This window comes from Humulus lupulus, chromosome 4 (genome assembly GCF_963169125.1).
Source record: "Humulus lupulus chromosome 4, drHumLupu1.1, whole genome shotgun sequence".
In the NCBI taxonomy this organism is placed as follows: domain Eukaryota; kingdom Viridiplantae; phylum Streptophyta; class Magnoliopsida; order Rosales; family Cannabaceae; genus Humulus; species Humulus lupulus.
In genome coordinates, this window is record NC_084796.1 from 51604779 (window position 1) to 51627986 (window position 23208).

Sequence of the window (23208 nt, forward strand, 5' to 3'; positions counted from 1 at the left end):
CGACCTCCGTTCCCACTCCAGTGGGCTGCTCAGGGACCTGGTTGGTTCCTGCAGCTGAGATTTGTGCTTCCTCCAAGTTGATCCACCCCTGGGCCCTATTCAGGAATTCGTTTATGGAGCTGACTCCCTTTCTTTTTATCTCATTCCAGAGTCCCCCTCCGACAAGGATTCCAGTTCTCAAAGCCATGAGCTTGGAACTGTCATCTGCGTCTCTGGCCCGAGCAGCGATGTTCGCGAACCTGCTCAGGTAAGCCTTCAGAGGCTCGTCGGGTTGTTGCCTTACGTTTGCCAGGGAATCGGCTTTGACGCGGGCAACCTGGGAAGCTCGGAATGCTCTTTTGAAGTCAGTAGAGAAAGTTTTCCACGAGCTGATTGACTGTTTTTGATTCTGTTTGAACCACTGTCTGCCCGGCCCAGTCAATGTGGAGGGAAATATTAAACACCTCAGCTCGGGGCCAATGTTGTGGGCCATCATCACGGTATTGAACATACCCAGGTGATCTGACGGATCCTCGTCTCCGTTGAATTTGGACAGGTGCGGCATACGGAAACCGGGTGGGTATGCCGTTGCTGCTATGCTGGGGTGAAGAGCTCAAGTTCGTCCCCTGAATCATATTCGTCTTTTTCTTTCTCTGACAGGAGCTTCCTCATTAGCTCCTCCATCTGGGCCAGGCGCTTAAGGGTTTTGTCCTGATTTCCTTGGTTATTCCGGGGCTGTTCAATAGCTTCGGATCCATTGTACACGTTTGGCGGTTATTGTCCCTCCTATCTTGAGATAGGTTATATGGGACATTCTCGCTGTCGCGTACCTCAGACAGGTCTTCCCTTGGGCGAGCACGGCTGCCATTTCCTGCTGGGTCTCCTCTTTGAGAGGTAAGACGATCTCGGAGAACGCCCCTCGAGGTGGCTTGAGGACTTTGCGTCGAGCTTAGGCGTTGGCGCAGGTCTCCGCCAGAAAGGTCACTACGGCGACTTCCAGTCCAAAAGCTCCCGTTTGAGAAGCTTGGAGCCCACCTCTGGGGATGAGGATCCGGGACTTCTCTGGGCGCCCTGCTACGATGGGAAGGTCCTGCGGAAGGTGGGTTTCTCCTGCTGCTCCCATAAGCTGGAATATCTCGAACAGGTCGAGGAGGAGACGGATATCTTATCGGTGAAGGAGGATGTCTAACCGAGGATGCAATCCTGGTCTCGTCAGAGCGGATAAGGTTAGGTGGGGGCCTCTCGGCTCTGCCAACCTGCGGGTCTTGAGCTTGGCGGTCTGAGCGGGGCGCAGGACGGTTGGCCAAGACGGGCTATCGCTGTGAGCCCTCCCCGGATCTCCTTCTAGAATTCCCTCGAGCCTTCCTGGATGCACTCGAGGGTGGTAGTGAGCTGGGAGTTGAAGTTCGGACCGATCGACTATATTGTTGCTCGGCCCTAGGTAGTTCTTCGAAGGTGGTCTCTCGGTGGTGCGATGAGGGAGTAGGGTTTGATGTCGGAGGTCTGCCCGACCGGCTAGGCCTGGAACGATTACCCCAGCGGGACTTATGAGTCTCGCCTTGCCTCTTTCCGACGTAAAGTCGGTTGTAAGAGGGAGTAGTCGGGCCAAAACCTCCTTAATCTGCTGGTTAGCTTTCGCCAGCTGACTCCTCAGCTAAGCATTCTCCATTTCTACCGCCGTGTAGAAATCTAGGTTCGGATTAGGTGGCCGGGGTGCCGAACTTCCAGTGTCATCTTGGCCTATTGGCTGCTTGCCCGGCCGCTGCTGAACTTCAGGATTCTGATCATTGGAGATGGTGGCATGATGGGCCTACTGCCCATCATGTTGGTCCGCCTCGTTACCGTGTCTTGAGCGAGTGACCACCATGGTTGGGTATTTGCGATAGCACCAATCTGACAAGCTCTCAATGAAAGCACCAAACTGTTGACGCGATTCTTCGCCAACAGGTAATTAAGAAAATAAGAGAATGGGATTAGTGCTAAGTAATGAACCGAAACAGATGAATGATCCTAAAATGAACTGATGATACGAATACTTTTTTAGGTGGTTCAAAGGTTAAAATCCTTCTACTCCACCAGCCAATATTATTGCTATATTTCTGGTATTCTTTACACAATCGAATCCAACCCCTTGCAACTCCCAGGGTCTCCATATTTATAGGAGAGAACACCTGGGGGTTGGCAAAGGGGGGTCATCCCGTGACCTTCTTACCCATCATGTCACTTCTGTGACATTCATGATTAATTCCTAAAACCTGACAAATGAAGTGTGGTCTAATCAATAGGTAAGGGGGATAATGGGCCGCACGGCCCAACCCAGTCATGGGTGCCTAAACACGTACGTTTATGCTGCGTGTCCAAGAATTCAGGGATATATCAGACACGTGATGTCTGATATATGCACGTTTACATTGTGTGGTTGACTTTATAAAGGGTCACAGCTTCCAACTCAGGCCCGTGACTCAAGCTGGATGCCTTCTTAACCCGCAGTCTTCATACCTCTGACTCGACTCCTTAGTAATCTTAATAAACTTTTGGCTACCTCGAGCTAAAGAGGTAGGACCTGATAACAGCAGCTCCGACCACGTGGCATCCACGTGGCTGATATAACTATGCCATATCTAAGTTCGCTAATAGCCCGTGGAAAATTAGGGCGTACAATAATCATTCATCATCGAAAACTTATTTAGTGATTTATGGTAACCATCCATGGGTAATAACAATTGAGAAGTCTTCTATTATTATTTATTCTTTCTATTTTACATATTTAAAAAACTAAAATTTCTCCAAAACACTTTATATAGTTTCTCATTTAATCTAATTTTTTTTATTCATTTTATAGATTATAATTTTAAAAAAAAATATTTTAGTTACATGTTATATATTATATAAATGAGAGCTTCAAGGAGATGATGTGGCACTCTAAAACACTATATATTTTTTCTTTTAATCTAATTTTTTATTCATTTTATAGAATATAATAATATAATAATTTAAAAAATGTAAGTAATTACATATTTTTTTAATTTAAATAAGATATTTACAAGATATTATTATTTACTATATCTATTTTACACATTTAAACTACTAAAATTGCTCCAAAGCTCTTTATCTATTTTCTCCTTGAATCTATTTTTTTTTTATTCATTTTAGATATTATAATAATATAGTAATTCTTAAAAAAATATAAATAGTTACATGTTTTTCAAATTTAAATAAAATATTTACAAGATATTATTTACTCTATCTATTTTACATGTTTAATTGCTCCAAAGCACTCTATTTATTTTCTCTTTTAATCTAATTGTTTTTATTCATTTTATAGATTATAATAATGTAGTAATTTAAAAAAATATATACCATACACATTTTAAATAAGATATTTACAAGATATTATTATTTACTCGATCTATTTTACATATTTAAAAAAATGTAGTAATAATAAAAAAATAAAAATAAAATGTAACTACTAACTACGCCTATATATAAATTAATACATTCAAAAAATATATTTTATAAATTAATGTAGTAATGTATTTTACGTAAATGTTGTTTTATTTTAGATATATGTGTTTTAAAAAATGTAGTTTAAAAATAGCATCTATCTATAGATAAAAAAAAAAAGCGTAAATAGCTATTAATTAATAGTTAAATATCAAACTTTTAAAAAAAATAAAAAACAAAAAGATAAAAAAATTCAAATTCCAAACTAAAATATCTTAACAATTAAAAATATCAATATATGTACAATCAATATATAAATATACATAATATTAATTTGATTACAAATTTATTTAAAGAGTTATTAAAATGTAAAAAAATTCAAATTCAAAATCAAAATATCTTAACAATTAAAAATATCAATATATGTACAATCAATATATAAATATACATAATATTAATTTGATTACAAATTTATTTAAAGAGTTATTAAAATGTAAAAAAATTCAAATTCAAAATCAAAATATCTTAACAATTAAAAATATCAATATATATACACATAATATTAATTTGATTACAAATTTATTTAGCTTCATGGCCTTGCTCTCAATTACAAGTGAGTAATAATAAAAAATTCAAGTTTCAAGTTATTCAATCTCTCTCTCTATATATATATATGAATATATGTGTATATATACAAAATGAATATCTAAAATTGTTAGTTTGTGTATATATTATTAGTATCATTTCTAAGTATACTAGTATTTCCTTAAGTTATTGTATATCATAATTTATTTAGCTTCATGGCTTGGATTTCAAAAGAGTAGTAAACAGTAATTTCAGTTTAAAGGTAAAAAATATCTCTATATATATACATGAATACATGTGTATATATATAAAGATTGTGCATCTAAAATTGTTGGTTTGTGTATATCTCATGAGTATCATTTCCAAGTGTAGAGCATTTCCTTAAGTTTTTCATATATCATACACACATACATGACTTTCAATATATATCATGCATATTTCCACACACACATGAATATCAAACTATATTGATACTGTTAATATATCTCAAAAAATATTTTCCAGTAAGTTTTGTACACCTGACATAACCCATTGATTGAGAACTCGTCGATTGCGTATTATATATATATGGTTGATTTATAGATTTTGGTATTTTTCTTACGTTTTTGGAAGGAGAATAAATTGAACATGGATCATGATGCCATGATATTGTTTACTATATGTACTGAAAAAAGTATATGTGTATCTTTGAATTTAATTAGCTAATCAAGTATTGGTATTAATATTGTTTGAATTTTGGTTCTCTATATATCTATTTTCTTATTATAATATAATTATGTTTTTTATTCAAACTTGAATAGTTGTACAAAATATTATAATAATTATCATCAATTATCAATATTAATAGTTGTATTTTTCTCTCATTTGATATTTTATCAAGTGTGTAACAAAATGATATATTGATATTTTCTCATTTTTATTTTAATAATAATAAATAAATAAATAAATAATCTATCTATTTGTATTTTTTAACCTTTTGACAAAACACGGGATCCAAATTTTAATTTTTAACAATAAATGATCCAAACGGGTCATTAACATTTTGACAAAACACAAGGTCAACAAGTTAATTTTAAAAAATAAAGGGTCCTAACGGGTAATCGGCTAAAAGACAAAGTTCAAAATAGTGTGAACATTTATAGGAAACATAAATTATATATATTTATATAATTTACTTTTTATAAAAAAAAAAATTAACACTTTGAATAAATACATGGTCCAAAGGTTAATTTTTAGAAATAAAGAATCAAAATGAGTAATCAGCCAAAATGTAGTGTTCAAATAATCGATCTATTATTTTTAACTTTTTGACAAAACTTGAGGTCCATAAGTTAATTTTTAAAAACGAAGGTCCCAACGGGTAATCGGCTAAAATATGAGGTTCAAAATGATGTGAACCCTTACAGAAAACATAAATTATATATATAATTTAATTTTTATAAAGAATTTTAAACATTTTGAATAAATACATGACCCAAATGTTAATTTATAAAAATAAAGGGTCAAAACGGGTAATCGGTCAAAATACAATGTTCAAATAATCGATATATCCATTCCTATATTTAAACTTTTAACAAAATACGAGGCCTACAAGTTAATTTTAAAAAATAAAGGGTTCAAACAGGTTATCGACCAAAATAAGTCTTACACAAAACATAAATTTTCTTATACATAATATAGACTTTTTATACACAAAATCACGCAAAGCGTATGATAATGATAATATTAATAAAAAATAAAAACACACGTACAACAAGATTTTTGAACTTTGTTTTCGGCATTTTAATTATTCAGAATTTTTCAAAACCTGTAAGAAATTTGCTATACAATGAACACCATTATGAAAAAAATATATATAGTCAAGACGCCCTTACGTGTCTATAGAAAGAGCATGTTGTACGAGTAGGGCGAAAAAGAATCCCTACCCTACAATCTCCCAAAAAATATTTTAAAATATGTATATTTTTTAATGACTACAAAAGACCGGGCAAAACACGATTATGATTTCTAATATTTATATAAAGAAGAGCACCAAGGAGGTGATGTGGCACCCTAAAATCTCTCCAAACCGCTTTATCTATTTTCTCATGTAATCTAATTTTTATTCATTTTATAGATTATAATAATAGTAATTAATTCTAATATTACTTCTTAACTACTTAATTGTTATAAATTACTAAAAAATAAAATTAATTCAAATTCAAAACTAAAATATCTTAACAATTAAAAATATCAATATATATTAAATTTATTAGCTTCATATTGTATAGCCCAAATTCCAAATTAATTCAAATTCAAAATTAAAATATCTTAACAATTAAAATTATCAATTTATATTAAATTTATTAACTTCATATCTATATATTACTAAAAAAAATTAATTCAAATTCAAAACTAAAATAAATTAACAATATTAAAAATATCAATATATATTAAATTTATTAACTTCATATCGTATAGCCAAATTCTAAATTAATTCAAATTCAAAACTAAAATATCTTAACAATTAAAATTATCAATATATATTAAATTTATTAGCTTCATATCTATATATAATGTTTTATCATGTAGTTTTTCATTTAAAATTACTAAAAAATAAAATTAATTTAAATTCAAAACTACAATATCTTATCAATTAAAAATATCAATATATATTAAATTTATTACCTTAATATCTATATATAATAACTGCTAACTGCATAACCCAAATTCCTCTCACTTTGTCATTCTCATCAACACCTCCAAACTTTTATTTTTATTTATATATATTAAACTTTGCCATTCTCATCAAAACTTTTATAACTCATCATATAGCAAAGAAGGTTATCATTGGCTTTTATTTGGATTTCATTGTATCATATTTTTATACAAGTATTTGAATCATTTGATGGATTGCATATAACTACTGAAACATTTCACTTCATTCTGTATTTACTTATGTGTCTTTCTTGACTATTGTATAGTTAATTTCTATAATTACATATTCTTTTATCCTTATACTTCTCATAAAGCCTATTGTTGACTTTCGATTTAGTCAACGACATGAAGTCACTATAAACGATAAGAATTAATAAGTTGAATACAAGAATTAAAACGACTCAAAGAAATTATAGTGGTTCGGTCCCAAAGATTAGTAATAACCTACGTCCACTTAGTGATTTTATTGATATAAACTCTGAAACCTGCGATCAACGAACTAGGGTTTACTAAGTTTCACAAGCTTCAAAGTGGAATACAAAAGACGTGTATAAAAACACTTATTCTCTCTGAATACAAATTATTGTGTATCACTCAATGAATCCCATGAATCCTATTTATAAGCTTTAAGATGTACATATGGGTCATGTTCAAGTTTTGTTTCAAGCATATTAGAATAATAACAGAAATAATGATTGTTACATATAAAGAGGGTCAAATATCTTAGAAATATCCAACTCATAATTATATTTGAATTCTAGCTTCGTTCCTACGATCAGATCTGGTTGCATATGTCAGCACGTCTTCTTCCTTACTATTCAACATATTCCTTGCGTCCATCGAGCAACTTAATTTTCCTCTTGATAATTTGTGCAAAAGTCAGTTTTTAATAATAAAATGTCCAAACGGGTAATCGACCAAAATATATGTGGTTCAAATAATCTATCTATATATTCCTAATTTTAACATTTTGACAAAACACGAGGTTCACAAGTTAATTTTTTAAATAAATGGTCCAAATGGGAAATCAGCTAAAATAAAAAGTTCAAAATAGTGTGAACCCTTGCTATTAAACATAAATTATATAAAAATATATATAAGAATGACTTTTTATAAAAAAAAATATATATTAAGCTTTTGAATAAATACATGGTTCATAGGTTAATTTTTAAAAATAAAGAGTCAAAACAAGTAATCGACCAAAATATAGTGTTCAAATAATTGATTTATCTATTCATATTTTTAACTTTTTAACAAAACATGAAGTCTAAAATTATTTTTTTTAAATAAAGGATCCAAGCAGCTAATCAGCTAGAATAACCCTTACACAAAACATAACTTTTTTATACATAATTTAAACATTTTATAAACTAAAAAATAGTGAATAAACACTATCATGAAAAAAAAAAAAAACTACGGTGAAGATGCCCTCATGTATCCATATATGGAATATGTTGTTCGGGTAGGGTAAAAATGAATTTCTATCACACAATCTCAAAAAATATATATATTTTTTAATCATTACAAAAGATTGATTGAGTGAAGCGCGGCCATATTTTTTAGTTAGAGTATACTGAAAAGAAATTATACCCTCTTTAATTCTTAATTTTTTTAATATAGTTATTTTAAATATATATATATATATATCTTAACAGAAAAACTAACCAATAATACTATAAGAAAAAATGTTAAAGGTTCCTTTTTTTTCTAACATTCTTTCACACTCTAATTTGATTGTTTGACACATGAGTTTTATTAATAATTTATTATACTACTATATAAAATTTAAAAAAAAATGTACAATTATTACTTGTTTTGATGTTATTATGACTTAACATAAAAACTAACCAATAATACTATAAGAAAAAATGTTAAAGGTTCCTCTTTTTTTTTTTTTTCTAACATTCTTTTACACTCTTATTTGATTGTTTGACTCATTAGTTTTATTAATAATTTATTATACTACTATATAACATTAAAAAAAATGTACCAATATTACTTATTTTGATTTTAGATAATTTATTTAATCATGAAATTTTATCATTGTGTAGTTTCATAAAGGGTTTATACTTTTTTAGACCCTGTATTTTTGTCTCATTACCTGTTTGGATCCTGTATTTTGATAAATTAATTTTTGGACCCTATATTTTGTAAAATTGTTAAAATAGGACTCTAAACTCAATTTTGATGAAGAAAAATTGAAAATAATAATACAGTTTTTAAGCAGAATGATTTTATTTTTGTACTGAATTGTTAGTTTGATAAATTATTTGTGATTTTAGTTGAAAGAATATTGACCAAAATCGAGTTTAGGGTTCTATTTTAACTATTTTACAAAATATAGGGTCCAAAAAATAATTTGTCAAAATACTGAGTCTAAACAGGTAATGAGACAAAATGCATGGTCCAAAAAAGTATAAACCCTTTCATAAATTAATTTTAAAAATTAGGGTTAAAGATAATAGTTTTGTAGAAAATAGTTTTTATGATTAATAATAGCAAGTGGTGTACTTGATATTATAGTAGTATATTTCATTTATTTTAAGTAATAATAATAAATATGGAATAAAAAAATAAATGATGTTTCTGTAACATTTTTAATTAATGCTAAAAGACATTTGTGATATTCAACACCATATTAATACAAATATAATTATTGTAATAATATAATATTGTATCATAACATATAGCATCGTATGATTGATAGTCATGCATGAATTAGTATACAATTTATAATAGTTCCTTGACCGACATGAGCACAAACACGGTATGTGATATACACTAAAATTAGGCACGACACGCATAATTAATTATAATTTATTTGTAAAATATACTTAAATTGAAATTATATAAATTTTTAATATCATTTTATATGTAAAATAATTACAAATATATATATTTGTAGTTGATTGAGTCCTTGGAAGGGCAACAAACATAAATGTTCTATTTTATTCGAAGCAAAACAAGAGACAGAAGTTGATTTATAAGTAAAAAAGCTACAATAGCAAAGTTATATTTTGGTTAGGATGTCTCTTACACATTTAACTTGTATGTCGGTCTTCTACACTCATTCAATAGGAGTCCCCATAACTTTGTAAAGTATTGAATTAATCAGTCATAACTTCATGTTATCATATCTAGACATGAATTTGGATATAACATTATTTTTCTAGTTGACCTTCTTCACTTATTTTTTTAAAGTCTTGTTGCATTTATTATAGAATCACAAAAATGGATACAAAGTTATAATACTAATATTCACGATTTATTTATTACAAAATATATATTTATATGAATTGAATGATATTTACATAATTTTTTTTGTTTGGTTCTCTTTGTTAGAGAGTTGTTAAGTAGTTAGTTAAAGGGGTTAGATAGTTGTTATTGTGTAGCTTTTATTCCGTTACTAATTCTGTTTTAGTTAGTTGATTAGCTTGTATATATATCTATTGTACAATTCATTTACTAATTAATTAATATACACAATATCCTATTTTCCTTACATAGTATCAGCCTTTTCTTGATCCGTTGGGATTTTCTTCGTTTCCGCTCCTAGTTTTTCCTTTTTTCTTTCTCTTCGATCAGCCATGGTGGAACCTCCGACGTCTATTTCGGCTCTGGCTATGACGATGACGACGACTACTGCAACGACATCCTCTAATTCCTCTGCTCTATTTACTCCTGTTGTGTTTTCGCACAAGCTTTCTGTGAAGCTTTCTCCAAACAATTTTCTCTTATGCATCCCTAAGTTTTATCCGCCATTAAAGGTCATCAACTACAGAAGTACATCGATTCCTCCACTCCTATCCCTAAGAGCTTTCTCAATGAGCTTGATCAGATCTTTAGAATAATGAATTCTGCCTATCTTGATTGGGAAAGACGAGACAATCTATTGTACTCTTGGCTTCTTTTGTCAATGACTAAGGGTATGCTTATTCATGTGGTTGGCAGTGATACTTGTGCTGAAGTTTGGGACACTCTTCAGGTATATTTTGATACTCAAACTTCTGCAAAGATTGATCAATTCACTAATCAAATACAAAATTTCAAGAAAGGCTCTATGTTTATTAATGAATATATGCTTAAGCTGAAGTCGATTGTAGATACTCTTGTTTCTGTTGGTCATAAAATCCCTCTCAAAGAACATGTTGCTGCCATCTTCAATGGACTGCCTCCAGATTATGACACATTTGTCATCTCGGTCAACTCCAGATCTCAACCATATATTGTGGCTAAAATCGAATCTCTTATCCTCGCTACTGAACATCGGATGGATAAACACGCATAACAACAAAATACATTATTACCGGTGGAGGCTTCCGCCGGTTATAACACTGGATTCCGCCGGTAATGTCCATTACTGGCGGGGTTCCACCGGTGTAAAAAATAGATAACATCATGTTTGACTCATGTAATACTAGCGGGTCCCGCCCCTAATAATCTACTGGTAATTAATTAATAATTTTTTTTATAAAAAATACTAAAATATAAATTTGTTTGATTTTATTTCACTACACCAAATACCCCTTTCCATAACACATGAATATAATACTAATGAAAAAGTATTATGCAAAATATTATATATGTGGCAAAGTTAATGAAAAAGGCGGTAATTTTTTTGGGAGCCCGCCACTTATACATTTTCTCAGAATAATTCCTTCCAATTTCGGACTCACCCATTTTCTTCTTCGGCTAAGCACAATACGTCTCCGAACTCACTCATGCTTCGGTTTCCTCCATCCCTGCTTCAAATCTCAGCTCAAATCTCCTCCATCCCTCAAATCTCAGCTCAAGTCTCCTCCATCCCTCATATCTCCTCTCTCTCTCTCTCTCTCTCTCTCGTCTTTCTCTGTCTCTCTGTCAATCGGTTTCCAGTCGTTGGGCTTCTCGGTTTCACTCCTTCTCTTCGGTCTTGGCAAGCCAAGTAAGTATATTTAGTTTTAGGTGTTATTGGAAGCATTAACCTCAAAAGTTATCAGCATTTTCAAAATTAATTATGGGTTTTGCAGATTGTTGGCAATTTTTCAATCCGAGGCCTCACTCCCTCGATCTTGGCTCAGTCGAACCTCCCTTCCTCACTCAGTCTCCGACCAGTTCAAGACTTGGGTTACCTCAACTACATTAGCTTTCACCAGGTACAGTTTGGGCATTTGCTGATTTGAAATATTTTCAGACTTTTTATTTGAAGCATTCATTTGATTTTGAGTTTTTTCAACTTTGTGGGTCATTGTTTGAGTGTTGAATTTATTGCTATGAGTGTTGTAGTGTTGTATTGCAATGAATCTGGGCATTGGGTCGATGAACTTGCAGTGTTGTAGTGTTGAATGAGTATTGCAGCTGAAAAAAAAAAACTCTATTCATATTTGGCCCCTGCTAACTAATAAAGATGACCTGATATTACATAGGCCTCAAACCCCACCTCCTCCCTTCTACCTACCCCAAACGAACACACACACAATTCATTTGAATGAATTTATTCAAGTATATGGAGAAAAGATGGTCAACACCATTCAAATTCAATAGCCTATTCTATTTTGATGAGGGCAGTAATAAGCAAAGTAAACTATATATTCACAGTAATAAGCAGAAGCCTAGAAGTCGAACTAAATTGCCGTGTTGAAGTTTAGCAACAAGTTTAACTTCATTTTTAAACTCTTCGTCACCCTGTCCTGCAGTCTTGGAGAGCCTTTTTACTGCTATATATTGTCCATTAGATAGCCTACCCTGAAGAAGCAGTACATGGAATAATATGCAAGGAGAATGAGTCAAATCTCAATCAAGATATTGATCAAATATCTTTTTGATATATAAACTTTTATTATGAATAGAAAACCACTTTCTTTGTTATGATTTTACCTTGTAAACAGCTCCAAATCCACCTTCTCCAAGTTTTTTTTCATCAGAAAATTCGTCAGTTGCCTTCCTTATAGTGTCGAAGTCGAATTGCAAAGAATCATCCCAGCTGATGTCCTTTGCAGCTTTAGCTTCAATAAATACAATCGATTTTGTTATTCAATGGCACACACATGAGACGAGTCTAATATACAAGAAGCCAGAGTATATTCAGTATATACTTTGTAATTTCTATTAGAGTATAAATGTCCCCTAGAAAAAAAATTATTGGATAATAACATCTCAATCATCCCCGGAAAGAAAAAAATTCAATTATGGAAAAAGTACCATTTAATCTCATATATCCAGAAAACGATCAAAACTTACTGTTGTATTGTGTGAAATAGGTACACTCTCTTATCCATTTTGTCAAAATTTACTAAGTCATACTTAAAATGCCTTTAAAGTAAATGTGTGTATATATTTTATCTCCAAATTTTAAGATCGAATTAGATAAATTTTGGATTTCAAAGGCTGTTTTAATATCTATTGACAAATTTTAACTATGTTGCATATGCAGCAGGCAGTAAAGCAAATATTAATTACCAACAACAACAACAACAAAAGATAAATCAAACTTACTTTCAATATTTTCCCTTGGCTTCCTCGTCAACTTTAAGAAAATGCATACAAGATTTTCCCTCTGCCTCAAGTTAGGGGTCATAAGCCTAGGCTTTTGTTGGGGCTTCTTAAAACATATATGTGACTTCATGGTTGCTTTTTGGCAACACCTACTGCTTCTTATTTTTTCACTTGTGAAATCTGAAGAAAAACCAGAGAGAATGAGATTGCATAATTCATAACAGGTTAAACGAACCTTGACGTTTGGAATAAAGTTTAGATTTACTGCCACCACTAATATGGCTTTAAGATTTATAGAAACAAATTGTCTTATTTGAAACTGCTCAATATAATTTGCTGCATGCTTTTTTGTAAACCTACTTCCTATGATGTTTACATTATTTTCCTCTATGATATATGCACAATCTCCTTATGCAAATATATTAGACTATTATACTTAGTCTTTCTATAGATCTTCCATAATCAAATGCTTATTATGAAAGTTAAACAAGTAAATTTATCGATATTGATGTTTGATATTAGTATCAAATTACTTTTTGGGCCATTTTTTCTCTCTGGTGACAGTAACCCATTTGTGTTTATCTTCATGTTAAGAGGAAGGATTGTTATTTGCACTTAATGTTTTCATAATGCTCCGTCATGTTTATTGTTTTAAGCTATTATGTATTGTTCCCATAATTCCTTCAGTGGTTTGATTGTTTAAATGCCATAATGCTCAATTTTTTTTTTGTTTTTTTTTTCTTTTATTTTTGACTTCACTGGATTGCTCATGTTGCAGGTTTAAACAATTGACTGGTCGAAATGAAGTAGCTGTGTCTGCTCGAGACTATAAGTTTTATTCTCCAAGACATAAATTTAGGCGTGTTGCTTCAAGTTCTGTGTCTAACATCCCTGGTTTACCTGTAAGCATTAATAGAATTTGTCACATGATCATAGGAAATTAAAAGCCACTTAATTAGTTTACATGTGTGTATGTATATATATATGTATATTTCTTAATCGAATTCGATGGTTAGTTTCATTCATCTGATCTTAAGAAATTACCAGCCACTTTGAAGATAAGATACTACCATGTAGAATGGCTTCACACACATCTTTATGTTCAGCTCTAATGATTTAACCCTGCCAAATAAACTATTTTGACCTTCAACTGATAAGAAGTAATTTCATGAATTTTATGGTTCTTTTGTATCATTTAATTTTAATTTTGTATTAATCTTTTAGGTATTGATTATATTCTTTAGGTTGTGGATCGAATTGGCAAGGAGCATTGCAAAGTTAATTTGCAAGAGGTACGGAATTATGTTCTTTTAACTCTTATCATTAATATCTTAAAAATGTTAGAGGAGTTTGAATATCTTAAATATTCATCCATAGAGAAGTAGGTTCTGGAAAATTTGTTTGTGTGCTGCGGTGATATAAGGAAGAAAACTTATTGTGTGTTGTTTGAATTTTTTGACTTGGTATTAATAGATGGTTAAGTAAGGTTTTATATGTATAGATTATATTTTTCATTATATGTATAGATTATATTTTTCATTTAGTCATATTATTTTCATTATTTCCATATGTATAGATTAGATTTTTCAGCCATAAATATTGATGAAAAATAACTCAAATAACAATTATATGTATAATCAAAGATAAAAACAAGTTATACTAATATATAACCAGCCAAAATATTCCTTAGTGCAAAACTAAGTGGGATGTTACCATAAATTTTTAAATTATATTTTAAGAGAATCAAGGCTTAAATGCCACTGTAGACTTATTTGCCACAAATAAATAAGCAATTAATAATATATAAATATATGTTTACCTTGACATATAATTCAAACTTAGCAAGGATGGTTGCAACAGTCATGCCAATGATATAAAATAGAACATCCCACCACACATTCAGAAAAACAGAATATAGACCAAATGAACAACCAAAAGAGAAAAATGGTCTTCTCAGTTCATATTTTTTGTTCCAAATGATCAAAAACTAGGTGAAAACAGAGAAAATAAATATAAAAGGACACTATTTAAAAGTAAATAAAATCCACAAAGCTACTTAATGAGTAAGGGAATTAACACTGAACTGATACATCTATTGTGAAGAGTATCCATGTTTAGAAGTTGGAACAGACCTTGTGGTGTTATTCATAGATTTATGTAATCTGTAATAGGAATATTAGATTCAGACCTGTGAGTTTGTGAAACATAAAAATAAAAAAAAAGTGCTAGCATGTGATGTAGTTGTGGTAACTGTGTTTAGAGTTGTGTGTAAGATAGTGACTTAAGACTTGTGTTTCCTAACTTGAATATAAATAGACTTCATTTTATTACCTTTATCACATCAATTTAAAGTATTCACAAAAGTAAAGGTAATCGAAGAAGACACTACTACAAATATGTTTGTATTTTTGCATTATCCACTGATGACCACCAGAGAATTATGTCCAAAGAGTCTAAGCATAAACAAAACAATTGTGAATGTTTCCTTTACCTAAAACAGATTGGTCATGTAATCACCAATAATGTCATTAGATACAGAAGATTTAGGCAATGATAAGTTATTTAAAAGTCCTCCTGAGATGGGAAAGATTGAATATAATATGTTAATAAAGAAGAAAGATTTTCCAATGTCTCCAGTTTGGAAGTTCTGCAACAACACTATTCTAGTATTTAATAATCATCCATTTGTCTAACTGTTGTTCGAGCTTTAATATAGCGAGTTCCAAATACTTTACTGGAGCATTTTCTATACATGGGATCCTTATTTTTCATCAAAAGACTTCTTTTTTCCATATTAGATGTAATTTCAGTTCAGAGAGCTGATGAAAACACTGCAAACCAAGTCTACATTCACAGTGATACTTCCAACTTCTCACACTCCAAAGCCTTTGAAAGACACCCACTAGCTTTAGCAGTCTGAAAAATGTGATGGCAAATATTTTATGCAATCTGATATGGTCCTTTGATATTATCAATGTACTGCAAAGCTTTATAAGAACTGATCTCAGCTTATATATCTCAGTTTTTTTACGCTACTAACTCATGAATCTACTTGAGCATTCTGGAAATCTTTGTTTTCATGACACAATAATCATAGACATGTGACTTCCCAATGTAGTAGTTGAAGAGAGTAATTACATATAATATAATGATAAAAATGTTTTCCCCTCAACTTCACAGTTTAGTGGTTACAGTTTAACTAAACCCAACATTTTGATATTTTTGAAAAAAATTTGTTTCTATTACAGCAAAAAAAAAAAGGCTTATCACCACCATAGTGATATTGTGAAAACTTGAAATCTCTTCCCACCATAGTCGATAACCTCAGCCATAACCCAAGCTAAAATCTTGTCTTTGATCCAAACCCAATTAGTTAGTGGCTACCATTTTAGAATCTAATTTTTAAATTAAAAACAACACTAGAATCTCTTGATATTCATTTCAAGCACAAATGTTGTTACTTATTTTTCAAAGATAATATAAATAAAAAAACATAAAAATATGGGTTGGAAAGATCTCACCTCAATCCTCTTTTTCCATGCCAACGATTCCTAATATACATGTGTTTATGTGTGTGTGAGTGAGTGTGTGTATGTATATATATAGAGAGATAGAGAAAGAGAGAGAGGTAAATACTAAGATAATTACTAAAAAGGCTTGAATAGAGAAGTGTTTATTGAACTAGAGACTATTAAATGGATAGAAAATGGTAGGGCAAACAAATGGAGTTGGGCAGAGAAGATGAGAGGCGGACAGAGAGAGAAGGATGCATAGAGATATAGCCACAGTCCTTCTCATAAACAAATTTTCTCTAGAACCCTAAATTCAAAGTGAGATGATTGATTCAAAATATTATGGTCAAGGAATGATATTTATTTATTTTTTACTGTATGCTACTATATGATTCTTACAAGTTATAAATGCATGTAATATATGAACAATAAATCATTAAAGACAATGCTGCCCTAACCCCTAATTTGGGACAAAAAAACAAAATTGGAAATAAAACTTAAGAAAAGAAAAAAAGACATGGCCAAAAAGAAAGAGATCTATGGGGCATAGAAGACAAAAAAGAGTTAGTTCATAGATATCTATAGATTATTTAATTTTTTTTTATGAAAGTGGTGAGAAGAAGTGGAGAGGACACATGGAAAGAAGCAACAAGAAACAAAGATAGGTGTGGTCAGAAGAGTAGATAGAAAGCTATACTAATGGGCACTTTTAGGGAAAATTTGCAGTAATAAAAATAAAACTTACTTTAAAATTTTAATGAAAGTGTAATATCCTTCAACTTAATTATACTTAATCTAATATTCTCAATGTAAAAAGTTCTGGGACGAATCCTATGAAATATAATCCATGAGTATCTAATTTCACTAAACCATTATGGGCAGCGGGTACTTACTTGGGACAGCTCCAATCTCCTTTCTTTATTTCAAACTCGCTTTTGCCAACACTTTTAGAACCATCATGCTTTCATTTTAGGCAATGTAAATTTTTGGAGAGGTTCATTGTTGACGTGGTTCTTCGCCAATAGGTAATTAAGAAAATAAGAGAAAGAGATTAGTGCTTAATAATGAATCGAAACAGATAAATGATCTTAAAATAGACTGATGACACAACTACATTTTTAGGTGGTTCAAAGGTTAAAATCCTTCTACTCCACCAGCCAATATTATTGCTATATTTCTGGTATTTTTTACAAGGTATTTTGTTATGTAATAGAATCCAACCCTTTGCAACTCCCAGGGTCTCCATATTTATAGGAGAGGGCACCTGGGAGTTGGTAAGGGGGGTCATCCTGTGACCTTCTTACCCATCATGTCACTTCTGTGACATTCATGATTAATTCCTAAAACCTGACAAATGAAGTGTGGTCTAATCAACATGTAAGGGGGATAATGGGCCGCACGACCCAACCCAGTCGTGGGTGCCTGAATACGCACGTTCATGCTGCGTGTTCGAGAATTCAGGGATATATCAGACACGTGATGTCTGATATATGCACGTTTACATTGCATGGTTGACTTTATAAGGAGTCACGGCTTCCACCTCCAGCTCGTGCCTTGAGCTGGACACCTTCCTGACCTGCGGTCTTTATTTTCCTGACTCGGCCCTTAAATAATCTTGGTGAACCTTTGGTTACCTCGAGCTAAAGAGGTAGGACCTAACGACAGCAGCTCCGGTCATGTGGTATCCACATGGCTGATATAATTAGGCCATATCTCAGCTCGCTAATAGCCTGTGGGAAATAAGGGCATACATTTTCCCCCCAAGCCTCTGCTCGTGGCACACGACGTCGTTTGGGGCCACAGTAGGGGCTTTTAGGCTTCTCCATGGACTCTCCATATTCCACCTATTATGCAGGCGCTGAATACGTGGAGCATCGTGGTTGGTGACGGTACGTCTTCCTAGAACCGCATTAAATGGCCTAGCCTATACTCAGCCGTCATTTCACCTTTCGAGTGGAAAGCCTCGGATCCCACATCAGGGCGATCCAACGACCTTCCTCTCATGACCTTTCACGTATATAAAAAGGGGTGGCCACCATACGCATGGGCCACCCGTTTATTTGAAAATTTTCTGAATTTCTCATCTTCTTCTCTCTTCTCATCCTCAAAAAACCCTCTTTTTCTCCCGGTTACCGTTCCCAGCATTCTAGAAGATCAGGCGCAAGGGCTCCTTTGAGGTTTTGGAACCAGTCACTCCGTCAAGGACCAACCCAGACGACCCCTTCATCCCCCCCACATCAAAACACTTCGTAAGTTTTCTGACTGTGCATGCTTAAATTTTCTTTTCACTGTAGCTTAGGTAAATAGTTCCTGTAGCTGCATGCAAGATTTTGTTGGTTTTTTGTGGGTATGAAGGGTGTAGGCTTTTAGGTTAGGGCATCGATTGTAGAAGAAAACCATTTAGGAGCATGGCTCATAGGGTGTGTTTTCTGGGGAAACCTTCTGGGTAGATTTTTGGGTATGCTTGTTCAAAATATCCAGCATTTTGGGTGCAAAACCGGGTAGCTTAGGGGACACGCTTCACAGGCGGTTTTGCACCTCTTGCCTACTGAAACTTTCCTTCCAAGGAAAACTTTTATCCTAACCCTCCTGACACACGAATTCCGAGTAATCGGGGATCTGTTGGGAGCACAGGTGCGTGTTCATAGAATCGCGTGGTCTCACTCTCCATGGGCTGAGCTTACCTCAGCCCGTGCAAAGGAAACACTTCTTCAGATTATTTCTTATGCTTAGGTCGCCCTTTCTGAAATTTCTTCTTTTGTTCACTAGGCGACCAGATGGGACCCAAGAAGAATGCCCCTAAGAAGACTGCAGGCAGCTCGTCCTCCCAACAGTCCAAAGGAAAGGAGGTGATGACAGACTCCCCAATCCCCGTCTTTGGGCTGGCCGTGGAGTGGGAGCTCGAGGTGGCGCCCGATGCTTTTTTCGAGGCCGAGAGGATCGTCTCAAAGATCCACGACCAGGGGAGAGTGAATAAAATATTCCTCTCCCACAACATCGAGTTGGGGAGGGGCGCCCTGATCGCCCGACCTCCCCTAGAAGGTGAACAAAGCTGCGCACCGCTCAACGAGGAATATGCGGCTTGGAGTGACGAGCACTTCAAGGCTGGGGCCTTCCTCCCGCTGGACCAATATTTCGCCGACTTCCTCAACTATGTGAAGTTGTCTCCTTTCCAGCTCCCCCCCAACTTCTACCGTTTGTTGGCGGGGTTGAGATATCTGTTCTTGAAACAGGAGTGGGAGGTCCCCACTCCGGCAGATATCTTATATTTTTTTTGCCTCAAGGCCAGCCCGGAGCAGTGGGGGCGAGGCGACAGGTTCTACTACCTGACCCGCTTCCAAAACACGGCTGTGGTCATCGAGCTGCCCAACCATCCTAACGACTTCAAAGACCAGTTCTTTATGTCCAAGGGGTTTCGCAACTGTGAACTTCATTACTTCAACCGTCCTCGTAAGTATATTTTATTATTAGCTCATAAGTTAAGTATTGATTAGCTCCCCCTTTATCCATTTCTGACTTAGAATAATTCTGCAGCCATTTTCGCGAGGACAGACAAGTCTGTGATCCTCGGAAGTCAGTACGAGACGCTGGCGGGTCTGCCCCCTAGTGAAAAGGACTACTGCCAGCTTGTGACAGACGAGACGATGCTGGCATGCAAACTGATCTCCCCAGGCCAGACTTTGAACCTGAGGAGACCGCGGGGGCCTCCCCCAGCTCGCGAGATGAGGCCCATTCCCGAGGAGGAGGCCGAGGGAGGAGACGAGGACGAGGAGGATGAGGTGCCCCTTGTGAGGCGGAAGAGGGCGCGGGAGGTTGCCCGAGAAGCTAACATGGAGAGGGCCCAGTCTGGGGCAGCAGCTGGCCCCTCCGACCAAGGTAACCCATATCTATTTAGGGGCTTAGATTGGGCCACCGCAGACCCCCGGCTATCTAGGTTCAACCCCAACCAGCTCGTCCAACGCCATCGAAGTGACCCAGACCTTGAAATAACCTTGCTCCATTGTGTCGATTGGCTTGTGCTGGATTACGAAAGTAGCCGCCCTAGGGGTACTGTAGTCGTAGACAACACCCTAGCCTTTAGGTCGGCCTTATTTGAGGAGTATGGGACCAACCTTCGGTCATGGCCCTTTCTCCAGGAGGGTACCGTAGCTCCGGGTCTTAGGTAGTACGTAGAAGAGTCTAATCCTGGGCCAGTTTCGGACCCAGAACCCGTGCTAGCCCGCGAAGTCATTGTCTTAGATTCCCCCGCAGAAGCTCCGGGGGCGATGGTCGTGACCATAGATTCCTCTTCTAGCTCGGGGGGTAGGATCCCTTATGATATATGTTTTTGAATTCTGTTTTCTCCTTATCCTTGTTGTTCTTGCATAAATGCTAACTTGTATACTAATGTTGTCTTTGTTTTGCCAGAAGAGATGTCTCAGCCCGGGAACAAGGATTTGCAAGCTAGGTTCACCGGAGGGAACTCCTCCGCCGGGACCTCCGGGCCCATGGTGAAGAAGCTCCGGGTGGCAAAGAAGGCCGCTGGGACACCAACCAAGTCCCCTGCAAAGGGGAAAGACCAGACCCCAGCTGCCCAGGCCAAGGTACCTCCACCTCCTGCAGCAATGGAGAAGATGCCCCCGTCCCCTCCACGAGCTCCCGCCTTCGTTCGAGATATGGAGATGGAGCCCGGGACTTTGGTAGCTGCCGCCATCGAGGTGCGCATTCCGGTGGACCCCCAGGCCTTGGAGAAAATTCCTGATGTCTTTCGGGGGACGGTGTACGAGAGGCGATCTACACCGTCGACCACTACTACGGGGCCACCGAAAGGGACCTGCGGGCAATCGAGACAAGGAGCCTGGAGAGTGTGATGGAGTCTTCACTGGGAATGGCTCTAACGGTAAGCTGGCTTTGCTCTTTTATACTTTGGTTACCATGCTTTGCCTTGTCTCTCTTTTTTTTTTTTCTAAGGCAGTTGCCTCTTTGTTTTGTAGGGCGCTCTGGCTCTTCACCGGAGCATATCCAGGTCTAAGGCTCGGCTCGAGGACATGAGGGGCGAGCACCAGGCGGTTTTGGCCGCCCATCAAACGACCTTAGCCGCCCTACAGGCGGCCCAACAACAGGAAAAAGAGGCCAAGGATGCCTTGGCGGCCGTGCGGGCTGAGCTGGATGCAACCTGTCCTAAGCTTCAAGAGGCCGAGGCTACCAAGGCCGCCCTTGCTGCCGCGATGGCCGAGTTGGACTCTGCGAAGAATGGAGCCGAGGAGGCTAAGGCCGCCCTAGCAACGGAGAAGGCAGCTTCCAGCTCCGCCATGGAGGACATGCTCTACCATTGTTGGGTCTTCAACTCGGACGGTGACTTCTCCTTTTTAGGAGCGGACTAGGAGGACTTCCGGGAAGGGTTCAAAGCTCGCCTCCAGCAAGAGGTGCCTTCTGAGACTGGGGAGGCCTCCACAGTGGCCGAGCAGGAGGGCAAGACGGCGACCTCAACGGAGCAGCCCGGTGGAGCCTAGGGCCTTTCATTTTCTTTTTACATATATATATATATATTTGTAACTTTGTATGAGGTTTTTTCTCCTCGAGACAATTGGTTTTAGTCAGTTTTTGATTCTATGCACCTTAGTTTGTTTTTTTCCATGATTGATACTCTTATATTTTTCTGGGAAAAACATATTAACCAATCTTGATCCAATTTTTAAGACAAATCTTGGTTGAATCCCGGACCTCGCTTTAAAAACTTAGTTCGCGTTAATTCTTTGACTAATATCTTGTGCTTTTTAAGAAAAACACTGATTAATCAATTTGGATCAACTTCTAAGTTTTAGGACCTGGTTATGTCCAAGACGTTATTTTGAAAACTTAGTTTGCGTTAATTCTTTGACTAATATCTTGTGCCTTTTAAGAAAAACACTGATTAATCAATTTGAATCAACTTCTAAGTTTTAGGACCTGGTTATGTCCAGGACGTTATTTTGAAAACTTAGTTCGCGTTAATTCTTTGACTAATATCTTGTGCTTTTTAAGAAAAACACTGATTAATCAATTTGAATCAACTTCTAAGTTTTCGGACCTGGTTATATCCAGGATAGGGCTTAGTTTGTGTTAATCCTTTATCAATATGTCGTGTTTTTTAAGAAAAACATCGACCAATCAATTTGAATTAACTTCTAAGTCTTTAAGGCGACCTGGTTATATTAGCCAGGTACCATATGCCCCCCCCCCCCCCCAAGTAATTAGGAAAGGGTCTTTCGTGGTTACTTGAGATTACATTCGCAAATATACACAATAATGAAAGAAGATTTAATTCTCATTGCTTAATACATAAGAAATGGCCTTTCTGAGTAAGCCTTACAAGGGTGTCGTTGATAATACTTCTTCAAGTGGATGGCGTTCCAAGCTCATGGGACCGCTTCTCCATTAAGCCGGGCTAACTTGTAGGTTCCTTCCTTTATGACCTCGACTATTTGATAAGGCCCTTCCCAGTTCGGTCCTAGTAATCCATCTTTGGGATCCTTGCCGGCTAAGAAGACTCTCCTGA

The 23208-nt window shown here is 35.3% G+C and overlaps 1 long non-coding RNA gene across 2 annotated transcripts; it reads left to right on the forward strand.

Moving 5' to 3' along the window:
* Positions 1–11717: 11717 nt before the first annotated feature.
* LOC133828955 (uncharacterized) lies at positions 11718–22271 on the forward strand. Of its 2 annotated transcripts, XR_009891412.1 has the most exons (5): positions 11718–11840; positions 13958–14081; positions 14424–14471; positions 21099–21570; positions 21665–22271. It is a non-coding gene; the product is annotated as an uncharacterized LOC133828955 (long non-coding RNA). The 2 variants fall into 2 exon arrangements; XR_009891411.1 differs by lacking the exon at positions 11718–11840 and having other exon boundaries at positions 13687–14081.
* The last annotated feature ends 937 nt before the right edge of the window (positions 22272–23208 follow it).